The sequence below is a fragment of the Mus caroli genome, chromosome 4, assembly GCF_900094665.2.
Source record: "Mus caroli chromosome 4, CAROLI_EIJ_v1.1, whole genome shotgun sequence".
NCBI classification, from domain to species: domain Eukaryota; kingdom Metazoa; phylum Chordata; class Mammalia; order Rodentia; family Muridae; genus Mus; species Mus caroli.
The window spans coordinates 2103292-2118582 of NC_034573.1; positions in this window are offsets into that span (position 1 = coordinate 2103292).

Sequence of the window (15291 nt, forward strand, 5' to 3'; positions counted from 1 at the left end):
AAAAAAAAAAAAAAAAAAAAAAAAAAAAAAAAAAAGAATAAACGTCTATGTGAAAGTCAAATCAATGTCCTGCAATCAAATGTCCTTAAGGCCAAAACATGAGTGAAATGCATACAGGTCTGTTCTCTAGGATTTCCTTGGGGAATTTAGTGTATAAGAGTCTCTGCCTCCTCCTGTCAGAACCTCCTTTGAGGAACCTTGGTAATATAGCTCTCTTTGAACCACAGAAGTTGAGAGACTGGGGAGCAAAAAGAAATGGGGCCAACCCATTGTCATTCCCTGTCACTAGCAAAGTTCCAGGACCATCATAATCAAGCCTACCTCACTGAAGTATCAAAAAAGAGAAGAGAGTTAAAGGGAATTGTCACTTGTCCTAACCATTCAGCTCTTCCTGCTATTAGTGACTGCAATTGTCACTGTTTATCTTTTATGTTTGTTTAAATATTAGTATATAGTTAATGGAAACTAATAAAGATAATGAAAATAAGGGATAGTTCAAATGGACACAATTTTTATATCTTTAAACGTAATAGAGTATACATATAGTATGCAGCCCACACTACATATACACACATACAACTGCTGACATGTTCTTAGAGGTGTGTCCTAGGTTGTCTCTGGAAAAGCCTGTCTAAGCTCAGAGCTGAGAGGTTCAGTGACAAGATGGAGAGAATATCCACAAACTACCCTTCCTACAGAACACACCAAGAACTGAAGCTCAGTAAAGAAGTCCAAGATGGAGTCTCTCAGAGCCAGAGAAGTTCTAAACCTTGATGGGAGCCAACCAACAACTAGATAATGTCTGAGACATGATCCAGTCTCACCAGAGAAGCCAGAGACAGCAGTTCATGGCAAGATGCCACTAATCACAGATAGTGGTCACTGCTCATAGACAGTTGTCCCTACTTACAAACAGTGCTCCCTGCTCACAGACAGTGGTCACTAAACACAGATAGAGTCCACTACTCACACCTCTCTGCTCTCAAAAAGTGTGAAATCCCTTTTCACATCCCCCAGTTGAGAATATAAGAGCTCACTTGGAGACTGGAGCTTTCAACTACCAATTGCCTAGTGCACCTCAATTATTTCTCGAAATTCCCTGGGATTCCGTTTTGTTGTCTATGAGATGGAGCTATTGTTTTTTCCCCTGGCTATCATTTCTGTGAAGGTTACACCTTTTCAAAAGAGTTAAACATCTACGAAGGATTTCCCTTCTCCCCTCCTCTTTGCAAGACTCTTTCCTGAGGGGCTTGAAGTTGCTCAGAAGGTTGGATGGTCATTCTGGCGGGGGCAGCAGCTCTAAGAAAAGACAGGCCTCAGGAACCCTTATTCAATGCAGTAAAGGATTACTGACTGCTTCCTGCAAGTGTCCTGGGCTTTGTAAAACATCAGAAGGCAGGATAGCAGCAAGAGAACAGAAGCCCAGGGGGAGCTAATCACCTGTGTCCCTTCCTCTTTTCCAGTTCCAGTTAAAGTCCACTGAGATAAATCAAACTACCTTCTTCCCCAGCTATGCCATTCCTACAGTCCACAGGTAGTTAATTCCTCTTGTGTTTGCAGGTGGTAATCATTCCTGGTAGAGAATATTCCAAAATAAATTATGTACAGCCTGGTGACATGTCCTCCATGGTTTTGTTGTTTAAAAAAATGTTGCTTTAATATAGATTTATCTAAATATCCACTGGCAAGTCAATGGAACCCACTCACCCCAACATTAGGACCATGGTTCATCTGGGGCACCGCTCCTCCTCTGCTATGCTCAAGAACTTTCACCAGTTTGATTACCACTTTACAAAAATTAACTGTAGTCTTGAAACTGTTGTGATTGCAGTGGAGTGTAGGAGCGCGTGCACATGTGTGGTTAATTAAAGTCTTAGACGACATCCCTGGTACCTGTAGGTTTCCACATCTTTCAGAAGCCTGTAGTCAATTAACAGTCAAAGCAATTATGATTTCCACTGTGCTTCTTAGGCTTCCTTCCTACAGGAATGAGAATGTTAGAAAATGTAAGCTGTGGGGGCAGGGAGAAGAGGAAATCAGCCCTGAGAACTGCATGGTCCTCTGTATTCATGGAGTCCTCATCTGCAGACCCAATGAAGCTTGGATTGAAAATATTTTCATGTGTTTATATTGAACATAGCCAGACTCTTCATTTTGCCATTGTTCCCTAAACAGTAATGAAATAACCTTCCCATATCATTTATTCTATATTGTAGAAGTAACTTAAAATATATGAGAGGATACATAAGTGTATTATGCGTGTGTGTGTGTGTGTGTGTGTGTGTGTGTGTGTGTGTGTGTGTGTATGAATTTTAGCATCTGCATGTGATCCTACAACCAACTCCCCATGTGCACTGGAGATCATCGTATACTATTTTGACCCTGTATTACTAAACTCAAACTTGGTGTAGTACTATTTGTTACTATTTTCCATGGATTTTGTTTTGGTTTATGCCCAGTAGATAACCAATACTAATGATTTCGTGTCTGTTGATAGTCATTTAGAACACAGTAGTAGAGAGTTGTTTTTATGGTACTCAACTTGAAGCAGAAGAAAGGCACTGTTTTGGTTTGCATCGGCTGATTTAGTGAAATACCAGACATGATGGCTTAAACTGTATTCTTTCCTAAAATTCTAAGACAGAAAGACCAGGGTGCTCCCAAGATGGGATCTGTGAGGTCACTTCCTTGCATGAAGGTGATTGTCTTCTGTTTCTTCCTGATACCTCTTACATTGCTTCTTGTTTTTTAGAAAAGACTCTTTTTTGTTCTTTGAGATTATATTATAATTACATAATTTCCCACTTCTCTTTTCTCCCTCCAAAATCCCATCACATGAGCCCCACTTTGGTGACCTCATCAAAATCTTCCTAAATGCTTTCCAAAGACTCCACTCCAACCCTCCAATCCCACCATGCTGGCATTAGGCTTCAACATATGAATGCTGAGGGAACATAAGTACTGAGCCCACAACAAACAATATTTTGTTAAACAGGCCAGGAGTGGACACTGGGCAAAACCTGTGAAATCTGTGAGCATGCCAGCAGTCATTTATATGAATAACTCCACAGAAACAGCCCAGGATACCTCAGAGATTCAGCATCACTCAAGTGTTCTGGAACCCATTGAAAAGTAAACAATTTGGGAAATATCAAGTATTGGAACCCAATACTTGATATTTTCCAAAATATCAAGGGGTTGAGGGGCTATGGATATGGAAGGTTTCTATACAAATGTGTGTGCTTATGTGTACATGTGTGTGTGTGTGTGTGTGTGTGCTCATACATTTTTAATTATAAGAGAATTTGCTATAGCATTTATGAATTTGTATGAATAGAGGATACAATAATCTGCTATGTTTTTTTTTTTTCTTTAAACTTTTCATCCTTCTTGCCTGGCATTTTAAGAACTCTGATGTAATTTTCATCAGAGACCTTATAGACAAAAATGAATAATCCTGCGGATAATACACAAGATGGAATCCAAACCACATAGCAGATGACTCCTGCAGAAGGACTCAAGAGTCTATTCCCTATATACCAGCCAATTATAGGCCAGAAAAACCAATGGTCTGGTCTCTTCATAAAACAGTTACTGGAGGGGGCTCAGAGGTCTTATGTAATGCAGTAGCTGAGCTCTTTGTGTCATGAACAAAGACTTTAATGCAGCATAGAAAAGCAATAGTCAAAGTAAAGACTCATGGAAAGTGAGGTCAAAAGCATAGAAGACAGAATTGGAAGTGGATTAAGAAAATGTGTAGACAAAGGCTGTTATGAGCCTCCACAGACAGAGAAGCCAATTATCAGAGCAGAGATTGGGCTGCATCTTTATCCCTGATTGACATATTGGCTGAAGCGTAGTTTGGGGCAATTTGAACATGTCTAGGCCAAGCTGTACATTCCACAGTTTTAAGCATATCTACATACATTCCAATATTGTGGTGATTTGAATATGTTTGGCCCCCATATATTCATGTGTTTGAATTCTCAGTCCATAGAGTGGCACTGTTAGGAGGTGTGGCCTAGTTGGAGGAAGTGTATCACTGTTGGGGTGGGCTTTGAGGTCTCATATGCTCAAGCTACACCCAGTGTGGAACACAGAATCCTTCTGCTGCAAGCGGTTTTAGATGTAGAGCTCTCAACTCCTTCTCTCAAACCATGTCTGCCTGCACACCATCGTGTTTCCTACCATGACGATAATGGACATGTAAGCCATTACATGTAACTGAAACTGTAAGCCAGCCCCGATTAAATGTTTTCCTTTCTAAGAGTTGCTATGGTCATGGTGTCTCTTCACAGCAATAAGACCTGAACTAAGAAAAGCATACATACAAGATAGTAACTTGAGTTGGTGGGAATCTTTCCTACTAGAATGTGTTTGAATACAAATTACCCATAGGAGGGAAAGTTTGTACCCGTTATACCTTTTTAAAGGGGGGCACCCTGGTTCACTGGGCAGTTCCTACTCTTGTCTGCCTCAAAACCATGATCTATGTAAGTTGTTGAAAGATTTCTTTCTCTATTTAAGAGAGCCACCACATGAAACATAAGCATCCATTCACCCCCGAGATACAGAACAGACCAAAGGGATGCTTCCATCCAATTCTAGCTTTGCCAACCAGTGTGTGCATTGATGTTGCCCACAGTGGCATTGGTGACTCAAAAGCAGGTGTATCACCTAAAGGCATAGGTAAGGACTCACAATCTGTACCAGAGACTAGGAACCTAGCTTAGTTAGTAAAGTGCTTTCTGTGCAGGTATGAGAGCATGGATTTGGATGGAGCACTTACCCATGAAGGACATTGTGGCATATGCCTGTAGTCTCAGCACAGGGGAGACAGAAGGATGTGTGGATCAGAATCAGGTGAAGGAAGGCTTTCTGGACAGATAATGTAGACAAATTGCTGAGCCCCAGGTTCAAGGAAAGACCCTGTTTCAAAATAAGTGCGCACAACAGAAGATACCTAGTGTTGATCCCTGGATTCCTCATATATGCGCACACACACACACACACACACAATACTGCTGCCTGAACGAAGGGGAAAGACTTTGTTCTAAGGTCAACTGACTAAAGAGTGTGAAAGCTAGAGATAGGTGATGAGGACTGGACAAGCCAAGAATGGTGCTCACAAAACTGAAAGCAGAGGGAGTGTTCCCAGGAAAGGAAGTCCTCTCAGGAGAGTGAGTGCTCCCAAGAAGGATCCTGGCTTATGGTTTGGGTTTAGTTTTTCTGTTTTGACTCACATGTACTCAGAGCATCTTACTCTCTGAGAACGATTCCTTGTGCTCCAAATGAAAGCCTAAATAATTTGTCAAGCAAGGTTGATGTTACTTAGATCTGATTACTCTGAATGTACTTACATTAATGGGTGCCCAATGTATCATATATAGGCAGCTACAGAAGACACCAGGCTCTACACCCATGGGCTGTCATGTAAAGGAGATCAGAAGAAGGCTCCTGTGCTGCTGTCCTTTTCTTATCCCATGTTTCCCATGAAGGAATCACATGCTGCTTATTTTCAACCACAATAATTTTGGATATGCCTCTGTGTCCTGAGAAGCCTTGTCTATGGACACTGATGGTTTTCCTTGGCAAGTGTCCACCTCTCCTCTTCTTTAGGGAGGTACTACTATTAAATTTCCAAGTTTCTTACCACTTCCTCTCTGTCCATCCAACTCCCAGTCAGCAAACCACTGGGTGATGGAGTGCCTGTGACTTAGAGAAAGCCAGTTAGAGAAGATCATGTATTCTGGACCACACAGAAGTCTCCAGTCCTCCCTTTGAGTAGTAGGGGGACTGCACTCGGGAAAAGGGGGACTGAGGCATTCCAGTGACGTGAAACTGATCAGGGGACACAGGACCCGGGTGCAGTCATTGTCATCTGTCCAGTTTTTAGTTCTGCAAGAGATAAAAACATGCCCCTCCCTGTTTTCACAGGTCCTTTTTAGCTGGCCTCTTGCTGCGTATAGTGAAGTCCTGCCTAAGGTCCCAGATGTAGTGCTGTTGAGAGAGCAAGCATTGGCTTAGACAGTATGTAGACTACATAGTTTAGACTCTGTAGATCTGTAGATCGGCGACAGTTTCCTCAGACCTATATTCCCTTTGAAAATTGTGTTCAAATGGAAATTTCACTTGTGTCCTCCGCAGGGTCCAAGAAAAAATATTAACAGAACTGTTAAGAACTTCTCAGTCAAAGTCCACTACTCAGTCCACTCAAGAGTGTCCCTCCATAAGGGGAAAACTGTGCAGTATAAGTTATGGGCACTTTAGGTCATAGATTTATTTGGTTTTAGTATGTAAGAAATGTTCAGTGTTTATAGAATGCTGAACAAAAGAAGAGGAGATCAAAATTAGGATTTTTCCATAATTCTTATCATGCATGAGGGTGGAGCAGTTGCCCTTCCTATTTCCGTTTAAACTCATAGACAGGACTCTGTCTTCTTCTCTTCTATGGTTGTAAGATCCAGCCTGCATGCCTCAGACATGATAACCAATCAATAATTAATTAAATGGTGCAATATGCCTAAGTTCCATGCAAAACCAAATTGACAAAGCATTGAGATGCAAAAGAGGCTACTCATAGCTAGAGATGATGCCTGGTACTCAGGATACAGAACTGCCCTGACTTCAGCTCACTTTATGCTACTTCTGAAAGACTCAGAGCAGCAGCTGGCTCTGCTCAGACCTGCATAATCTCTTGGTTCACAACTTCACTAGTTTTTGAAGTTCATTAAATACTGCATGCAGTTACCTGGTGTATAGGGTTGTGTTTCTCTGGGATGCTCAACACTCGATCTCCCCCCCCCCCATTTTTTTACTGCGAGATCAAATTCCAGCAGTATAGTGACCAGCTGAGCCCTAGTCTCTGGGTCAGATGTCCTTTATATGAGAACTGAACTTGGCTAACTTGAACCTTATTGTGCTCTGCACTGCAAGGAGATACATGTTAGCCTCCGAGGAGCATCTTCCTATTTAAAAACTGTATCTGTTTTGAAATCCAGACTACAAATTAGATCTGATAGAGGGAGAGTAATGTGAATGATTCAATTGTAGTTTTATTTTAGAGTGAGATACAATTATAAAGCAGGTGATAGACTGATTGTTCTCAGCTGGTTATCCATTCCAGCACCCTTCTGAAAGCAGAGCTCCCAACTATTTTAAGAAGCAACACATTTGGAGGGAACTGCTGTGCTATCTCCCACAAAGCTACTCTGTGGTAAGCTTCATTGAATGCCTGAGTTTCAGCAAGTTTGCTGAAAAACATATGTTCTTTTGGTAAAAACATACAATTTTAGTAATTTTAAAAGACATAGTCATCTCAGCTTAAGAATATGTAAAGTACTATTCATGTTTGGTATTTCTCTGCTACTGCCTTGTGTGTTTACTGTCTATAAGAGCATTGCTAGAATGTAGCTAACTTACTGGGGTATCTAACCCTCTATCTGAACTATACCAGGTGATAAAGAACTGCAAACTACAAGTTTGAAAGGTCTTATTTTATAAAACACCCAGGAAAAGAATAGCACTAGCAGTAAGAAGAAACACGTGCTTTCATCGTCATGTTTTTCTGCCTTCTATGCATTTTAAAAGCTGCTTTTTGGCGTTTCAAGACAGTTTCTCTGTGTAACCCTGGCTGCCCTGGAATTCTCTCTGTTTTAGACCAGGCTGGCCTAGAATTTTCTGCCTCTCTATGTCTCCTGAGTGCTGGGATTACAGGCTTAATGTGTATGCTACTACCACCAAGCTTTATCAGGTTTTTTATGATCACCATCTGTTAAGAAATATTGAAATAGCCATCCTGAATTAAAGCTGCATTGAACCAACAGAAAGTATACAAATTCATGGAAACCGAACAACTCACTACTGAATGATAAATAGGTCAACACAGAAATAAAGACATAAATTAAAACCCTTTTAAAACCCTTTTAAAATTGAATAAAAATGAATGCAACCTATCCAAACCAATGTGTCAGTTAGAGTTACTATTGCTGTGATGAAACCCCATAAGGAGGAAAGAGGTTATTGTAAATTATATTTCCAGGTAATGGTCCATGACTGGGGAAAGTCAGGAAAGGAACTGAAACAGGACCTGGAGGCAGGAATTCATGCAGCTTGCTCATCATGACTTGCTCAGTCTGCTTTCTTATAAAACCCAGGATCACCAACCCAAGGATGGAATCACCCATAATAGACTGAGCTCTCATCTATCAATTACTAATTAAGAAAATGATCTACAGTTGGATCTTATGGAGGGATTTTCCTCTATTTAGATTCAGAAAATTAACTTGTGTCAAGATAACATAAAATGAGTCAGCACACAACCATGGGACACAACAAATACATTTCGATAAGGCAAGTTCATAGCACTAAGTGCCTAGAAAGAAAGAAAGGAAGAAGGAAAGAAAGAAAGAGGAAGGGAGAGAGAAAGAGAAAGATGAGAGAGAGAGAGAGAGAGAGAGAGAGAGAGAGAAAGAAAGAAAGAAAGAAAGAAAGAAAGAAAGAAAGAAAGAAAGAAAGGGAAAAGATAAAGAAAACAAAACAAACAAACAAAAAAGCCGGGCAGTGGTGGCTCACGCCTTTAATCCCAGCACTCGGGAGGGAGGCAGGCAGATTTCTGAGTTTGAGGCCAGCCTGATCTACAGAGTGAGTTCCAGGACAGCCAGGGCTACACAGAGAAACCCTGTCTCGAAAAAAAAAAAAAAATCCTTAGGGGAATAGTGCCTTTCACAATATCATCAAAACAAACAAACAAAAAGAAACACCCTCAAGGAGCTTCTAACCAACCAAAGGAAAGACTTGTATGATTAAAAACTTTAAGACATTCAACAAAGAAGTTGAAGAAGGTGCCAGAAGATAGAAAGATTTCCCATGCTCATGGATTAATAATCTGTAAACGTCAATCCTACAAAAGCAAATTAATGATTGAATGTAATCCCCACCAAATTTTTAACACCCATTTCTTCAAAAAAATTGGAAAAGCAATCTTCATTTCATATGGAAACATAAAATTTCAGGATAGTTAAAACAATCCTGAGGAATAAAAGCACCACTGGAGATATCACCATTCCAGATTTTAAGATGTACTACAGTTATAGTAATAAAAATAGCATGGTATTGGTGTAAAAACAGCCCTGCTGATTAATGGAATCAAATGAAAAGCTCAGACATAAAGCCTCTGTCTTATTCACTGTTACATCATTAGGGTCCAATTTATACAACTGAGTATAAAGAAATCTTAGAGTTACAAAATAAGCATATTGCCATCCACACAACAAAAATAGATTTAGACAGGATGCTCCAGTTCATTGACGAGGAAAGGGAGAGTTCCAGAGGCTCAGACAGTCTCCTCTCATTCACACACACTTAGCTAGCTGATTATCCAAGGAAACGTTAACTTCATACTAAATAAATCTGAGGGCAGTATGGTAACTTAGGGAACCCACTTAACACCAGTAGTATTGGGGCAAACTAACATTAAAAATATTCCAAGAAGCCCCAAGAATGAAAGAACTTGCCTACACAGGGACTTTGTGAATCAAGAATGTGAGGTCCAAGAGTCAAAGAGACCTTTGCTTGGCTCTCATCACAAGCCCTATGACAAAGGAAACTTGTGATACAGGAGGGATTCTTTTCCAAGTGAGGGCCTGGTAAAGTTAAAGATGACCTAGCCAAAGCAGAAAACCAGAAAGGAGCAGACAGAGCCTGACCTATATCCAGAACTCGTGGCTCCAGGATGAGTTGCCCTCTACTTTTTGTTGCCCCTCACAGGACCTTACATACACAAGGAGGACAGAATAGCTCCACCAAAGGCTGGGAGGTCTAGTGCAGGATACCCAGGAGACTCAAGTTACGTTCCTCTTTCTGCTACCAGCAGGAGATGTGAACACAAATGAACACCTAGCAGGGATGATAACAGCCATGTCACCAGAATGTTACCTGATTGAAGTTGGATCCATCCTCTTAACTTCCTGCTAGTTCTAGAAGGCAGATTTTCTATCTGGAGATTCATGTTATACACCTGGCTGCTATTCATCTATAATACAAGATACAATTTTCTATGTAAGTGTTAAGAGGAACAATTTTCATCAGAATCTGAGGTTTTGGTGAAATGACTATAATATCTCAAGTCTAAGACAAGAGTAAATAGATGTGGAATCATAGCCCATTCAACAACCTCTTTTATTTTAACAGAAAGTAAGTTAAAACTTGCAGTGCCCTAACACACACACACATACACACACACACACACACACACACACACACACCCCTCAAAGTTTACTATTTAATCTTTCATTACATAAAAAGCCTCTAGGGGTTGGAAACCTAAGTCACTTGGTATATATGAAACAGCAAAGTGCTACTGTCAAGAACCTAAAAAGGAAAGGTTTTCTAGATATCTTCACTCTGATGACATCTAAGACACCAGTTATTTGTAAGTCATTATGCTCTACGATATCAATAAGGCTTCATGTGGGACCTGGATCAGGGAGGATAAAGGAGAGATAGATTGCGCATGTGGGAATGGATTAGAGTCCCTATGAGCAAGCCCAAGGTGGAAATATATACCTTCTTACTATGAGTGAGTCCTTAGTCACTCCAACCTTTGTATACAGTTGACTACAGAGAACAACAGTATGAAAAAGGTCAATGAGTTAAGTAACTTTGAATTCTATCTTGAACCACTTAGACTTTCTTGAGTACTATCAATTTTCTTCATCTAAAATCCCCATCCTTTGGGGTGTGGGGGTGATAGAGAAGCAGTTATGAGCACTTACTGTTCTTGCAACAATCCTGAGTTTGTAAGATACATGTGGTATCTTACAACTATCTGGAACACTTTCAGCTGATTTTATACCCTATTTTGTCCTTCATGAGTGCCAAGCATGCATGTAGCATGCAAACATATATGTAGGCAAACATTGATACATATAAAAATTATAGTAAATTTTAATTTTGTATAAAAGAGCTCTATTGCTTAAGGATTATTTTTTTCTTTCAAATGTTCTTTACTTGAAGGGTATTAGCTGTAGAAGTTTGGGGGTGATCTTCATAAGAGGCAGCAGAGGTTTTCAGTTTCATGTTTGAATATGAATTTAGGACACAGTGAGATTGACCGGTCTAAACATAATGCTTTAGGGCCCTGCACCTGACACAGGCCCTAAAGGTAGTTAAAAAGAGCCAGTGCTGACATTACAGCTGGAAAGAGCCAACACTGCATGAGATATACGGAAGCTAGAAATATTTGATGCTCTAGCCATAGTTTTTGTCTAGACACTCTGACTTTACAAAGGTTCTACCTAAAAACTCTGGATGATGTCCAAAGCATCTTTATCATAGAATGTTCTATTATTGGTGGTGATGACCCCTATGTGAAAGGTGTTAGAACATCCCAGAAGTCCATGGACTGCACATCTGAGATTTTTTTCTTTCTTTCTTTTCTTTTTCTTTCTTTTTTTTGGGGGGGAGGGGGCGGTTGGTACAACCTGAGATTGATGTCTCTACCCCTGCGCACCTCTCCTGTATTTTCACAGGAGTCTCCAGGTTATTTAAAGAAAACTGAAGACAAATGGTTTAAGAGAATACCGTTCCCAAAATAAATGACACTTTCCCCTTTGCTGGAAACATCTGGGAGCTCTCAGATATGGTATCTGCTTGGATGCTGGAATTTGTCATGCAAATGCAGAGCAGTATTGTTCAGGGTACTTGAGATATGTGAACAGCAGCCTGTCTAAAAACTTACTGCTACTGGTTCATAAAAATATAATGAGAACAGAGAACAGGGGTTGACTGAGGTTCTAAGACTGGCCTGTGCTTGTTTGTATAACTAAAATATTATTAGACACTGCCACCCCCAAAAAACAAAACCATAAGAGTCAGTAAATAGATATCCAGGAATTTTTATTCAGAGTTGATATATTACAGGATATCTGATCACACTCTGAACCCCAAGATTATATACTGAGGGAAAAAACAAACCTGTTTCTAGTTGTGGTGTGGCTCAGCCCTAGGGTGTTGAAGGATATTTGATCACATTATGAGATTGTGTACTGGGAAAACCTGTTACTAGGTGTGGTGTGACTCAGCTCTAGCGCATACCTTTAATCCTTATGTTTATTGTAAACACCATTGAATAAAGTCAAACATAGATCAAAAGGCAGAACAAGTAAATAGTTGACAGGAAGTGAACAAGGCAAAAGAAGCATAAAGAGTGAAAGGAATTCAGGAGGATGGATAAAGAGAACCCAGGAAGTAGAAAGGAGGGACATTCAGTTGGAAGGGTTTTTAAGATACTTCAGAGAAGAGAACTGCTGTTCGTTTGTTTGTTTGTTTGTTTGTTTTTGCCTTCTGAGATGTCAGTGGAGTAGGATGCTTTCTCTGCCTCTCTGAGCTAACAGGCTTTTACCACAGCATCTGGTCCCTGAGTCTTTATTTGGTAAAACAGAATGAATGTTTAGGATTTTCTTTTAAAAAGAACATTGATATTCAAGTTTGTTATCAGCTTGTTTACTTAATCGGATAGAGTAGAAATATAAAAACACAAGTCTGAAACAGATTGAAAGTGAAACCTCTAAGCAAGAATGAAAACAAGAAAAAGAAGAAACAAAACACAACAAAAGGATCCATCTCCCACCACTAGTTTAATAGCAGCACTGTGGCGGATGGGAGGGACCTGGGTTTCAGTATTTATCCTAAAAACATTTTAGGTGCAGACCACGTGCCTGCTGCTGAGGGAACCCACTGTTCAGACAGATGACCAAGCAGCCCGTGGAGACCATTGCAATATATTACAGGAGAGAGAATACTCTGAATTACTTCCCTCACTGTCAAAAGCAGGTTGGACCTTGGTTTTAATTATCGCCTACATTGCATTTAAGGAGACACAGTGTGCTTCATTGCTTAGTAGGAAAAAAAAAAAAAAACATGGACACTGCATTTGTTGGGAAGCACTGACTCTTCAGCAGCCTACAAAATGTTAGCACGTAGTAGGTGTTTGTGAAGGAACAGATGACAGATTTGCAGATGTGTCTCACTTCAATAGGACTCCAAGGAAAGAGTGAATAACCATGCTACTGATGGCCAACCTGGCTCATGGACCTGTTTGTCCACGAAGATGAGAGCAGCAGAGATGCTTTTTCCAGCGCAGACCTTTAGTACGTTGTGTGATGCAGCTTGCTGTGTGTGCATCTGTTAGCACCGTAACAAGAACACTGGGAGCCCAAGGAAGTTGAGATCTAAATGGAACAAACCTAAAACAAGCTTAGCCGAGCATACTCTTATCAACACTGGACCAAACACTGGAATGTGACTAAGAAGTGAAGGTGTGTACCTTGCCAAGTGTCATAGTTGTTATTTCTGGTTCTGCTGCAGTGCTGGACTCACAAGACCTCGTGGAAACATGTGTTGAACAATTACTGTAGTTCTGTGGAGATATAGAGATGGTATCTCACTTAGGGGATGGAAGGAGCAAAGACAGCTCTTCTTGAGTTGGCTAGGCATACCAGTTTCCCAGAAATAGAAGCCCACCCAATGCTTAATCTCATTCCCAAGACAGGTTAAGCAATTGACACCACCCAGATGAATGCTTAACAAACAAACAAAAATCAAAACAAAACAAAACAAAAAACCAAAAAAAAAAAAAAAAACCAGATGAATACAAAGCAATGTATCTGAAATAGAAAAATACTTTATAATTTTAAGGACTAAAGTTATTAATACTAAAACTAACAAAACATGAGTAAGTCAGTGACTCATATCTAAAAGAGCTATCCTTTTTCCTCAGATATCCATTATAAATCAGCATGCAAATGTAGTTCTTGTCTCTTAAAAATTTCACAGGTTTGCTTAGCACTACCATCTCCCCATCGCTGTCAGAGTCCAAAGCAAAAAGGGCAAAATGGTAAGAGACAGAATTCACCCAGAATCTCTAATATAAAATGAACCAGAGGTACCTGCAAACTTCCAAGAAAACTATTCTCATAAAGATTCTGTGTGGATTATTACAGATCTAAGATAAACACCACAGATTTTTCGTGCCTGTCATGATTGAACCTCTGAACCTGCCACACTCAGAAAGATCTAAAGCAAAAAAATAACAAAGACAGCCAGTTCAGAAATGAAAATTATGTTTACCTGTAAATGTGCCCCTTGCTCTAAGCGGCTCCCTATAGAAAGAAAGCAGGTGATATTTTGAACCCATCAGTCAAAAGCAGACAGTGTGCACCAGTTGCATATAGAACAAAGTAAAGAGCGTAGGAAGGACCCACAACAGACAATAACCTAAGAACAAAATATGTTGCCACTTCTCCAGAGGTATTGGTAATTTTTTCTAAAGAATAACTTCTATTTGGTTTCCATGAATATTAGATGAACACATATTCCTGAATTTTCAATGTCTGCCACATAACCAGATGGCTAATGGTATGAAAACACAGAACTTATTAAAGAGTCTAAATCCCAGGCCATTTGGTTTATCCTGGATACCAAACTCTGTAATGTTTTAAATTAAAGTGCATCATTTTCGCTACCTTGATGAGATGCTTAAATTCTGTTCCCTGATTAACTAATGAAATAACAAATCAAGAAAAAAAGTTTGAAAATAAAACATGCTAGCACCTTATTAAGCAAATAAAAATTTTCTTTATGGTAAAAGAATTTGAAAACCTTCTACCATGATTATATATTTAACTAATAAAGAATTTTTATTTTCCTTTGTGCCACTAAAACTGTCCCTATCTTATTGTGCACTAAAAGTTTACCTAGTTCTTCCAAAAATCTCTGGACATGTATAAAATTTAATATACTCTACCACATGTAATGAATGATATCCTATGTCCTCTTCCCTTTTGACTTTTGAATTATTAATTTCTTCCCACAGCTCCCCACTTTGATACAGATATTGGTGGCTATTGTCTTATATGCTGTGGATCTTTTCCATCAAGTTTTATTGATTCTTTGTGAATTTTACATCCTGCAACCCAATCTTACTCACCTTCCAATCCCTTCATTTCTACCCTCTTCCCTTGCAACCTATCCCCCAAAAGAAACTAATGCATAAAAATAATTTTAAAAATCTCACCATGGAAACTGTAGTATATCACAGTATGTCACCCAATATACTCTTTTGTCTGCTCATCTTCACTGACAAATGTTCATTGCAATGAGTCATTGGTCTCTTTCAAGGCCTCTGACTTCTGCTACACTATCAAATACAGGAGCCTCACCAGGACTCTTCTCATATAATCTGTTGTTGCCCTATATCATGGAGATCCTATAGTTTTGGATCTGCAGGAC